This window comes from Ursus americanus, chromosome 9, assembly GCF_024610735.1.
Source record: "Ursus americanus isolate L20-20 chromosome 9, mUrsAme1.1.p, whole genome shotgun sequence".
Classification (NCBI taxonomy): Eukaryota; Metazoa; Chordata; class Mammalia; order Carnivora; family Ursidae; genus Ursus; species Ursus americanus.
Genome location: NC_142135.1, coordinates 76,167,355 through 76,180,357, shown reverse-complemented (window position 1 = coordinate 76,180,357; position 13,003 = coordinate 76,167,355). Strand labels below are relative to the sequence as shown.

Sequence of the window (13,003 nt, the reverse complement as noted above, 5' to 3'; positions counted from 1 at the left end):
TGACCAGTGTAGAAACAGGTGTGTTAGACAAATCTCTCCTATGTGTATATCAGATCACAGTTCCTCAGAGGGTCCTCTGTAGGATTGAGGCTGATTTACCCACAGTGATAACTAGCTCAGTTTTCAACCATTGGATTGGCTTTCCTTTTCTTATTTACTATTCCAAATCCCCCCAGTTCTATTCTCTGTGATAAGTTTTCAAATTGAACTATCTGCATACAAATCCTTGTTGCTAGTTCTCCTTTTTGGGAGAATATAAACTACAAAATGGAATGTTCTACTTCATAATCTGGTCATTGTTACACAGAAATAGAGAGTAATAAGCACCATTATGCAATAAAAAGTTTACTTTAAAAATAATACATTCTAACTGAAATAGTAAATTCTAAGATTATGTTATCTTATGAAACTTCTTATTCTGATAATGGCAGCCACTTATTTTTAATATTCCTTTTTTTAGCTCTCTTGAAAACAGCCAGTTTCTTATTATTTTTATATTCTATGAATCCCTGAGGTTTTTCTTTTCTCTCTTTTAAAATCGCCATTTAAAAATAATTTCAGATGCAAATATGATGCTAAGATTTTTGTATATATTGAAAGTCCCCCAAATGTTAACAATTTGCACAAGCCAAAGGACAATTATTAAAATCAGGAGATTAATATTGATATAGTAGTATTACCTAATCTATAGACCTTATTCAAATGTCATCACTTACTTACCAGTGTCATTTTTCTAGCCCAGCACCATCCAGGGTCACATGTTGCAGTTAGTCATCATGGCTCCTTTATCTCCTCTAATCTGGGTCAGCTCCTTGATATTTATGGGGTTTTTCTGTGCGTGTGAGACATTGACACTTTAAAGTCTCTTTTTAATATCACTTTTTTCTTTAATCAGGTTTGACTCTAAGAACAATTACTTAAGCCCATGATCAAAACCCTCAAATTGCTTCCAGTTCTGTGCTTTTTCTTCAACTTTCCAAAAAAACAGAATTTAAAAGTCAATTCAAAAATGCTTTATGTCCACTACTGTACTCAGGTTTCCTAACTCTGAAAAAAATATTCTAAAAGGTTAATTACTACATTTCTAAACACTAGCTTCTCTTTCCGTGTCTTTCCATAATTATTTTTTGTTACTGAGTTGCCTTTTCTACTACCTTCAGCATGTATTCCAAATCTTCACTTTCTTCTTATGCTATTTAATTATTGCAAACCCATTCCCTACCCATAATCTTGACAAAAAAATTTTTTTCAATAAATATTTATTTGTCAAGGAATATTGATCACTTTTTAAACATGACAGCAGAGTAGAACAAGATAAATAGAAATCCCTGTGTCCCTATGGACTTAGCATTCCTGTGTGGGAAGACAAATCAGATAGAAACAAGCAGAAGACTGTGGGTGTGGTCTCTTAAAATAGGGAATCAGGGAATATCACAGCAAATTAGGAAGACAAGTAGGTGAGTAACTAAGCTATTAAATGATTTGTATACATAGACAAAAATGGATATTTAAAGTATCCAGGATATTATAGAAGAATAGACAACAATTTCTATATATGTGAAGGAAAGTCCAAAGGCAATGAATGTGCTTTATATCTATCTTCTGCCCTTGTCTCCTACTGTGTAGACTGCACCACATGGGCTCCCCTGATGGCTGGCTTTCAACTGTGTTGGGTCATACACAAGGCAAGAAGCGAGGGAAGTTTGGGTAACTCATATTGGCTCTCTGGACTCCATTTTACCTGAGCACCCAATGAAGAGCACTTTACAGAAGAAACATTTCAGAAGAAAATGAAGTTTCTGTTAAAATATGATTGACTATGGAAAAGCCTGCTAGCTGTCTGCCAAGATCTCTGTTCACTTCTTCCTAGCAGCCAACAAACAGACTGCATTGTCCAGATCTCATGAAGCTCAGTATATCTCTGTGACTAAGCTAAAATCAGGGGGGAAGATAAGGAGATAATGTGAATCTCTTCCACTCCTGGCTCATGACAACTTTCCATTCATGCCCTTCTCTGCCCATTTCCCCCTCCAGCTACCCAGGATGGAGAAAGTCACCTTGAAAGAAGACAGGGCTTCTGTAATCTTGAGACCTCAAAGTGAAGAATGGCTAGTAAAAATCTGCTCACTGTAGATGCCATTAGTGAGCAAGAAATAATTATATTATGCTTGAACCACTGTGCGTTTTGATTTGAGGTCTATAACTACTTGTCAGGAGACTTAGATTATCATAACTAATTCATAGAGAAACAATAAAACTGAGGAGCTAGGGTAGTGCTTAAAATATGCAATTGGCTTGGCTTGGTAGGAGGGCTGATAAGAGAAGAGAAAGAAGATATTGAGCTGAAGAGGCATAAGAACACTCATTAGGAGGGGTATTTGCAGGATTTCTAATGAAGGGGCACAGGTGAATGACCTCGCAGTGCAATGTCAGTTAAGATCTCACCCCCTAGCCAAATCCATCTTTTTTTCAAAGACCTATTTATTTATTTATTTATTTATTTATTTATTTATTTATTTATTTTAGAGAGAGAAAGAAATTGTGAGCAAGAGTGGGGCAGAGAGAGAGGGAGACAAGCCGACTCCCTGCTGAACTGGAAGCCTGGTGCAGGGCTTGATTCCAGGACCCAGAGATCATGACCTGAACAGAAACCAAGAATCAGAGGCTTCACTGACTGAGCCCCCCGGGCAACCCTAGGCAAATCCATTTTTAAAGGCTGCAGACCACATGACTTCCTGGGATTGTCTCACAGAGGCTGCATATTCCACAGGTCCAAATCTGAATTCATGGCCTTCCCACACAATTCTCCTGTGACTTCTAGCTTTGCAAAATGGCACCACCATCCACACAAGTTATTCAAGTTGGAAATCCCTGAACTACAACAGTAGCAACATCCAGTCTTATTACCTTCATCCACTCCCTCCTAGTATCTTCACTTCAAAACACAAATCTGATCAGATGACCCCACCCTTTCTTCCATTCTTCGAGTCCCCACCCTGTTTTGAAGAACTATAAATGCTTGTCTTTTAGGATAAATTCAAGTTTCTTCCATGGAATTTCTGGCGCTGTATAATCTGACTCTTTGCTTCTCAAAGATGTTGTATACTTTAAATTCAGGGTCTCTGTTTGTGCTATTATTTCTGCCTTAGGTGCTATTTCTTCACTAATTCAACTTCCACACCTTAGGTCTTTAAGACACCTTCCTTGCAGTCAGGCTAATGTACATTCCTGTAGAGCCTAAACTTTATCATTTGCAGAACTCCTTGTAATGATGAATAGATGTTCTATATTTGCATAACTGACTTAAAAGTAGATCCTTTGAGAGCAGAAAATATCTGTTTTGTTCACTATTTGCCTGATTCACTATGTGTTGAATAAGTGCAAAACTTGTATCCTTTCCAAATGGCCCCTACTGTTTCCTCCATATTCTTGACCTCATTTTGCAATCTGCAGAGTGGAGCTGGAAACAAACAAGGAAACCTCAATGACTGCAAGCTTTATGCAAAAGGTACAGGTGTTTTAAATCCACAAGTAAGTGCTATAAAAAGTGTTGTGGGGATATGTGACAGGGCATTGTGGTTCTGCAGGGCAGGTTAGACAGGCAGCACTGCAGGGAGGATTGGTGCCTTGAGATATATTTTACAGAAAAAGAGCAACGTGATTTGACAGAAAGAATTAGGATCAGAAAATGCCCCAAAGGGAAAATGTGTGGATTCACTCACTCTGCTAACATAGTTATGGACATACAAGGATAAATAACCATAAGCTCCTCTATCAGATGCTAAAGACACACAGGGGAAAATGAGCAACAAATCTCACTAATGAAATGTGAGAAGTTCTCTGTACAGTTATGTGGTGTATTATGTTGCTTTTGGCTGAACAACTGAATAAAAAGGTCAACACTTACAAGAGTTTATTTCTTCCATTTAATAGGAAGCTCAGGTTAGGCAATTCCAGGTCTGTTCAGAGGCTCAGTGGTGGGTCTCCCGCAATGCAATTTTGCAGGCCTTCTCTTCCTACTTGTGTGGGGACAGAAGTGGTATCAGGTATCTTCTTCTGATATAATAATACCCAAAGTAGTTCTCTGTTGGGGGAGGTTATTGAAAATATATAACCTCCAATTGACCCCAAAGCTGGACCCAAGCAATTGGAGGCTTCCCACCCCACCTTGCTCGTCCTTGGAATGTGCATTCCACTTAAATTCCCTGCTCCCAGGTGCTCCCCCAAGGACATAGCCTTGAGATGGAACTGTGGCATTGAGACTCCCTGGATACCATACATGACTGAACCCAGGTAAAACCTCTATATAAGCTTTTATGATTCTGGCAGGTGGATGCAGAGATGTACCCGTCTTGTGGCCACTCAAGACAAGCCTCATAAAAAAGTTCCTTGCTTATTAAACCTGCCACCTACCAATCTGGAGCGGTTTGCCTCTTTCAGTGGTCTCTCCTTGCCCCCACACATGGGGCCCTGTTTCAGATTACACTCAGGAAGCTCTCAGGTTGTGAAGCAATAATTGGTTAAAAAAAAAGGAAAAAAAAAGGGTTTTGGGCATCTGTGGAGGACACCCTGCTTTGGCCATTAGCCTCTATGTGGGGAGGGGTTGCTGGTATGTCTGATGCTTGTGGGCCACCATGTGAGTATGGGGATGCCCTGGAAATGCTGGCTGCTTTAATGCACTTGTTTGAGGAACTGCTCATACCACACCATGATGAAAACCATACCTAGATGTGGGGGAGGGGGCTGGCTTCTACTGTGGGCAGTTCCACTAAACACTGATACCCAACTAGAGGCTGAAACTCAAGTAAAAGAGCTGAGACTAGAGAATGACATGAGATGTCCACTACTTTGCTAGATTTGAGGTTCATACAAGGTGGGAGAGCAGGATAGGTTTAGAGACTTCACTGTGCCGTTTTGCAAGGCTAGGAGCACACAGGCTGCCTCAGATTAAGATCTGGGCAGTGTGACAAAGCCTGATTGGGATACTAAAAGTTGGAAAAGTGATGAAAAAGAAGGGGAGATGATATGGTGATTGATGGGGGAATGGACAACACCCCATGCTGTCTGACCTCCGACACAAATTACATTAAATAACATTTACCCCAAAACACCTAGGAAAAAACTTACGTTCTTCTCTGTCCCTTGAAGTTGTAAATCTTATCCTGTCTTTGAAATATAAACACCCCAGCAGATAACCAAAACATTGCTCACAGAAACTTAAAAAAAAGACAAGTGTGGCATAGGCGGTGTGAGAGGGACAGGGTAGTACTTCTGAAAATACAGACCGCAGTAGGAGTTCCTTTGCCCAAAAAGCCTAGTCCACAGCCTGCATGAGTTCACAAACCAGTGAAAAGCTTTAGCCGTGTGAGTGGGTACCTACTTCATGGATAGTACTTTTAAAATGAAAGCCGTGGCTTTTCTGTTTGTGTCTGTTATGATGTATGTTGTGTATATGCAATGATTTTTTTTCCTCCAGAGGGTATTCCCAAAATTGATTTGTAAAAGAGCTAAGATTTTTCACAAAACTACTATAATAAGTGTGAAAAAAAATGACTGTAAATGCAAAGTAGGTTAAGAAAAATAAAATGTGTTTTTTTAATAACAAAATATATAAAAGGTATGAGGGGAGTTGGTTAAAAATAATTTTATCATAAAATAAAATAAATATTATAGGATTCTTTTTAAAAAGGACAAAAGCTAAATTGGTATAAAAAATTGCAAAAAGTCTGGAAAATATTTTAAAAGAAATTTTGTATATAGTTAAGCTAAGACTAAAGTAGATTTATTTAAGTTAAGAAAAGAAAATTTTAAAATCAAAAGTACACTGGTATAAAAGTACACTGGTATAAAAATAGAATTTGGTTTTCTCTCTGTTAAAAAAACAAGGTTTTCTTAGATCACTGGTCTGCTTTTAATAAAAAGCAATAGGCAGAGTTTTATGCCTTTAATGTAATCTGCCAAGGAGACAAATATTCTGTTTCTTGTCTTTCTCAGGTCTTTGATCACTTAGAAAACCCGAGTCTTCCCTATTAAAAAAAAATTAAAAAGAAAGGCTAAGCTTTCTCAACTATGTAATTTTTGTACATGTTAAATTTAATTAGAATTATAGTCAAATAAGAAGCGATGCTAAACTTTTTGTAGAGTATATTTATATAAAATTCCTAAAAATCCATTATGTTCTGATATAATGTTATCAGTCATAATTTTAAAACATGTCACAGAAATAATAAAATTCCCTTGTCAATTGCATTATAATAAACTCTTATCAGTTCTTTAATGATGACCATTTGTAAGTCTTTTTTCATTTACAGTTATTATTTCACTCTGATGCTTTAATTGAAAGAGTTTCTTCAAAAGTGTTTCTTCTTTAAGGAAATTGATGGGAAAGACTGACAGGTTTCTGATAACCTGATAAGATCAATTCTTTTTCATGTAAGAGGGACAATAATGAAACTTTCAAGTGCTTCCCCAAAGCTACCTACACAGCCCCATCATATGCCACAAGATATTAACCCAGAACCTGTCCCCACTCATCTTCCCCACATCAGTAAAATGGGTCCATTACACGAACGATGTAATATCAACATATGAAGACTGTTGACACCCTGAAGACTTGGCTGGAACATCAGCAAGGAATAAGATGATTGGTGAACCCACAGAAAATTCAAGGCCCAGGCACTGCCATGAGGTTTTTGGGAATTGTGTGGTTGGGTAAGACACATGTTCTTCCAGAAGGTTTTTATATAAGCCTATCCAAGCCCTAAAAATGTGAAGGAGTACAAGCCTGTGTAGGGATTTTGGGGTTTTAAAGGACTTTTATTCCCCACCTGCCATGGTACCTCTTCTCTTAATACCACCTGGTTAAAAAAGGATATGTTTGGAACTGAGTTATCAGAGCATCAAACCACCTCTGAGAAGGCAAAAATACCAGTGAAGCTGATGAAAGCTCTGGGCATCCCTCAAGAAGAGCTACCATTTAAGTTAGATGTGTCTGCGACTCTGGAAGGTACGGGTCAGGCACTGAGGTTGAGACAACAAAAGGGAAAGTGCCCCTAGGGTCTTGGCCCCAGCTCTAGGAGGGGACACAAACTCCATATACACCCATAGAGGAAAAGCTCCTAGCAGTGTGCAGAGTGCTACTTCAGATGGAGCCTCTCGGGGAGGAACCACAGCAGCCGATGGGCTGAACTCAGAGTGGTCTGTCTGGTGATTGCTCATGAGCACTGACCATGAACCCTTTGCACTGAAGTTGGGCTGCTCCAAAGAGATTCACCCTGTCACTTAGACAATGGAAAGCAGAGGAATAGATGATTCATGAGTAGGCCCTTATGGGGTCAAGATGCATAGGGGAGATTTGGGTTTGCTTGCAAGAGCCGGAGACATTCCTTACCGTTTTCCATGTCCTACTTTATAAGGTACTGACACCCCATACCCGACAATCAGGAAGCTGATGTCCTAGTTCCAGTATGAGCCCTAGCATGGACCCTTCAGTAGACACAGTGGATTGGGTACATAGAACGTGTGGCCACTGCAATGCCTAGGTGAGATGCTGAGGATGCCAGATCGCCCTTAAAATACAGTGACTCAGTTAGTGCAGTAACAGCACGTCCTATATGTTCTAAACAATGTCCATGGCAAATGCCGAAGGAGTTTAGGACCATTCATCAGAATTCTCAACTGGTAAGAGATTGGCAAATTGGTTATATTGGCCCCCCATCTGTGAGTGAGGGCTCTAAATATGCCTTTGGTTTGTGTGGCTTAACCCACACTTCCCCTGTCACTGTGCAGATCAGACTGCTACCATTAGGAGATTAAAAAGGATGAGTATCATGTATGGATAGCCCTTTCGAATAGATAGAGATTTCAAAGCTTATGGTATACAAGGCTGGGCAAAGAAACATGACATTGAATGGAAGTTCTATCTCCCCTTTAACCTGCAAGCAACATGGCTAGAAAAGAGAAACAGAGAAAGAGAAAGAAAGAAAGAGAAAGAGAGAGAAAGAGAGAGAGGGAGAGAGAATGTAACATAATGAAGTAATGTTTCGTTTGTCTTTTTTTCCCTCATCACCAAGACACCCAATATGTTAAAGGTATGGAAGTTGCAGGAAATAGCCATTGCCCTTTCACTTGGATAAACAGTGCTATGCTGCTGAGGATAAAAAGCCCCATAATGCCTGGGGAAGGAAAGAAGAAAGGAAGGAAGGAAGGAAGGAAGGAAGGAAGGAAGGAAGGAAGGAAGGAAGGAAGGAAGGAAAGAAAGAAAGAAAGAAAGAAAGAAAGAAAGAAAGAAAGAAAGAAAGAAAGAAAGAAAGAAAGAAAGAAAGAGGGGGGGAAGGGGGAAGAAAGAAAGGAAGGAAGGAAAAAAGGAAGAGGGGAAGGAAGAGAAAGGAAAGAAAAGAAAGGAAATGGAAAGGGCAAAGAAGGGAAGGGAAAGGAAGAGAAATAATAAAGCAGCAGATGAAGTTACTAACAGGTAAAATCACCTTGGTTGAGTGGACTAAAGTGCTGTTCCAGACTCAAATACATTTAAATAACCAATCTGCAGAGCTTATTGACCCATATGCTAGCCTGGGGACCCATGCCAATGTTGCAGGATTGCAGGGTTCTTATCTCACGGAGTCGAAGAATGAATTCATGGACCCAAAAGGGTGAAGTGAAATGAAAGTTTATTAAGTGAAGTTGAGAACAGAAAGGAAAGAAGGAAACTCTCTGAGTGAAAGGAGTCCTGAATGGGTTGCCACTGAAGGGTTTTAGTGGCACTCTTTCATTGAGAATTACCTGGGAAGCTGTGGCCTTGAGATTCTTGAGCCCTCTTGGTTTGCTCCCTTATCTCTTGTTCTGCTCTGTTTCAGTGTCTCCACCTGCCAAGAATAGTTCTGGAGTCTAGTCAGAGGAGTCAGGGGCCTCCTATCTCTCCTGCTTATGACTTAACTCCTTCCCTACTCACAGGACAGGACCTGTGGGCAAAGAGCTATGCTGGGATTGAAAGGAGTGACTGACAGTATACTTTTTAATTAGTGGGGGTTAGTGATAGCACAAGTCTCCAACGAATCTGGAAGCAAGGATTTCTGGGTCTTGATGGGCCAGCTGCTGCGAAGATAAGGTTACTTTTAAACATTAAGGCACTAAGGTAGGCATGAGTTCCATGAGGAAGGTCAGCCTCTGCATGTTTCAGGTATCAGTTGGCTTTGAGCTGTGAAGAGATTTTAATTTAAGTTACGTTTCTTTTGTGTTTTTTTCCCTCATCGCCAAGACACACAATGCATTAAGGGTATGGAAGTTGCAGGAAACAGCCATTGCCCTCTCACCTTGGATCAACAGCACTATGCTGCTGAGAATAACAAGCTCTGTCATGCCTGGGGAAAGAGTTATCTAATGGAATTTACAATGAGATGTCCGACCAAGATGGTTAAGTTACTTTACACCATTGGGTGAACGCAAACTACTCAGTCTTGCCTGGGATCCCATAGTCCCACTGCAAGTTGGACCTGTTGAAACACACTATATCTGGAATGGAATGAGAGAAAGTGGGGGTGTTGATCTGGCATATCCCATGCCCAGACTATCTACTCATACCTGATAATGCTGCCTCCCCCCGTCAACATATGTGGTATGTACAACCAGGTCAAGTTTCTAAAGCTGCCAAATGGGCATGTTCTGTTTCCTACTGGTACCATCATTTGGTTGCCATCTTTCTTCTCTCCATTGGCCTGGAAGAAGGACATTATAGCCCTGACTAAATCCAGCAAGTCTCAAATGATAGTCAACAAAGCCTATCTTTACTAAACACTGAAATGTCTCTAATTTTAAAAAGCGGTCTTCCAGAATAAAATGGCCTTGGACATTATTATTGCCTCACAAGGGGACATCTGTGACATCCCAACAAAATGCTGTGTGTTTATACTTAAGGAATCTATTGATGGGGGCGCCTGGGTGGCACAGCGGTTAAGCGTCTGCCTTCGGCTCAGGGCGTGATCCCAGCGTTATGGGATCGAGCCCCACATCAGGCTCCTCTGCTATGAGCCTGCTTCTTCCTCTCCCACTCCCCCTGCTTGTGTTCCCTCTCTCGCTGGCTGTCTCTATCTCTGTCGAATAAATAAATAAAATCTTAAAAAAAAAAAGGAATCTATTGATGTTTTGTCTTTGTTAAATTTTATAAAGACAAAAATGAATGCCCCCAGTAAACTAACCCCCAGCCTAGGGGACTTAGTAAACCAATGGTTCAGATCATGGGGCTCTGAATTTAAAAAATTGTCACTGATTTTGGGAATTACCGCCTTAATCTGTGTTTTTTCTTACATGTGCATATATTGTTGCTGTGGCATCTGACTCCAATGTGGCCAGACAGCTACCAAATGAGTCACCTATGTACTAGTGTAACTCCTTGCTTACTGCTCAGGGCACATTACAAAAAAAGGGGGCATATGAGATTGAGATTTAATTAGTGGGGGTTAGTGATAGCACAAGTCTCCAACGAATCTGGAAGCAAGGATTTCTGGGTCTTGATGGGCCAGCTGCTGCGAAGATAAGGTTACTTTTTAGAGCTAGTTACAAAAAGTGAAATGTTGGGAGAAGTCATTGAAAAGAGCTAGTTACAAAAAGTGAAATGTTGGGAGAAGTCATTGAAAAGATGTGACCACCAGTTGAATGGAGAGCTGGACCTGCTCAGTTAGAAGCTCCCCACCCCCGCCTCTATCTTTGGAATGTGTGTTCCATTCCTGTTTCCCATTCTCAGAAGCTGTGCAGTTAAAGCCTGTAAAAAACTTTAAAGACTTGGTGGGCAGGTGCAGAGATCTACTCGACTTGTAACTGTCCAAGTCAAGCCTCATATGCAAATTCCCTCACTTTTATTAAAATTTCTGCTTACTAGTTTGAAATGGTTTGCCTCTATCTTTGGCCTTTTCCTGCCTTTTGCATATAGGAGTCAGTTTCAGATTACACACAGGAAGCTCCCAGGGTTGTGAAGCAATACTCTTTCTTCTCTTATCTCATCGGTTTTATTGGCAAAGTAGATGAGGGTAAGGGGTGAAGATACTCACCAGGAGCCCTGTACCACCTCAGGTCAGGAGTGATTAACATAGCTATGCCTTAGCTAGGAGCCAGGCTGAGAAGGTAACTGGCACTTCCTTCCCTGAGAGCAGGGCTGTATCTGCAAGCAAGAAAGGAAATGAGAGCTGTAGGTGTTGTGGTCAATCAGCAGTAGGTATATGTGTGGACATCACCCAGTTATTAATTATTAGCTCTGACTGATGAGGAAGGTCTTCAGAAAGGACACAGTGAATAAATCCATCAACTCATGTCTATTGAGCACCAACATTGTTCCTGGAAGTGGGAGGCACTGAGGAGAATGGTGGAAGAGCAAACATCGTCCCTGACACTGAAGTTCAGGCCATTGAACTTGCAAACTTTCAAAATTTGCATATGGTTGACTGCATCTTGCCACTCAGATACCTGCTCACATGTCACACCATTAATATACCTTCCAGCCATCCTTACCTCTAAGGGCAACACTCTCTTCAATCACCGTAAGAGTCTAACTTCAGATGACACACACAGACCATAACTGAAGGGGTAGAAGAAGATATTACATGCAAATAGAAACAAAAAGAAAGCTGAGATAGCTACACTTATATCAAACAAAATAGAGTTTAAAACAAAAACTCGAATAACGATCAAAGAAGAGCATTACATAAGGTGACCATTCCAACAACAGAATGTAACATATGTAAATACTTACGCACCCAACATAGGAGCACCTAAACATATAAAGCAAATATTAACAGACATAAAGGGAGAAATAGTAATACAACAATAGTAGGGGATTTTAATACCTTTCTTATATCGATGGATAGATCATCCAGACAGAAAATAAATGAGGAAACATCAACCTTAAACAACACTTTAAACCAGAAGGACTTAGATATATATACAGAACATTTCATCCAAAAGCAGCAGAATACACATCTCTCTCAATTGAACATGGAATGTTCTCCAGGATAGATCACATGTTAGGCCAAAACGCAAGTCTTAATTTTAGGAGATTGAAATCATATCAAGAATTTTTTCTGACCTACCAGAAACTATCAGAAAGAGAAATTTAAAAAAGAATCCCATTTATAATTGAATAAAAAAAATACCTAGGAATAAATTTAACCTAGGAGGTAAAATGCCTATACACTGAAAACTGTTAAGACATTAACAAAAGAAATTGAAGAAGACACAAATAAATAAAAGATATTCTCTGCTGATGGATTGAAAGAAGATTGTTAAAATGTTTAATGTTAAATGTAAAATGTTAAAATGTCCATGCTACCCAAAGCAATCTACACATTTAGTGTAATCCCTATTAAAATTCCAATGTCATTTTTCACAGATTTTGAAAAACAATCCTAAAATTTGTATAGAACCACACAAAACTTTGAATAGTCAAAGCAATCTTGAGAAAAAACAAAACTGGAAGCATCACATTATCCCTGATTTCAAACTATATTACAAAGCTATAGTAATCAAAACAGTGTGATATTGGCATAAAAATAGACATATAGACCAATTGAACACAATAGAGAGGTCAGAAATAAACCCATTCCCGTTTATTGCAGCACTATTTGTAACAGCCAAGACATGGAAGAAACTTAAGTGATCAATAGATAAAGAAAGTGTGATTGTGTGCGTGTGTGTGTGTATATATATATATATCACATAATCAATTATATATATATATAATCACACATATAATATTAAATATAAATATATATAATTATATATTATATAAATATATTATATATATATATAATTCAGCCATATAAATAATTCAGCCATAAAAAAATGAAATCTTGCCATTTGTGACTAAATGGATAGACCTTGAGGGATTTATGTTAAGTGAAATAAGTCAGAGAAAGACAAATACTGTATGATCTCACTGATATGTGAGGTGGGTAAAGTGAGTGAAAGGGTCAAAATGTACAAACTTCCAGTTATAAAAAAAAATAAGTCATGGGGAAAT

General features: G+C 39.3%; 1 long non-coding RNA gene across 1 annotated transcript in view; it reads right to left on the bottom strand.

Annotated features, from left to right (window-relative positions):
• Nucleotides 1-13,003, bottom strand: part of LOC148109500 (uncharacterized) — a 54,219-nt gene that overhangs the window by 21,909 nt on the left and 19,307 nt on the right. The window contains exons 2-3 of the long non-coding RNA XR_015725656.1: nucleotides 11,040-11,149; nucleotides 721-832 (exon numbers count right to left, since the gene is read on the bottom strand). This is a non-coding gene — a long non-coding RNA (uncharacterized LOC148109500). The remainder of the gene's footprint in view (nucleotides 1-720; nucleotides 833-11,039; nucleotides 11,150-13,003) is intronic.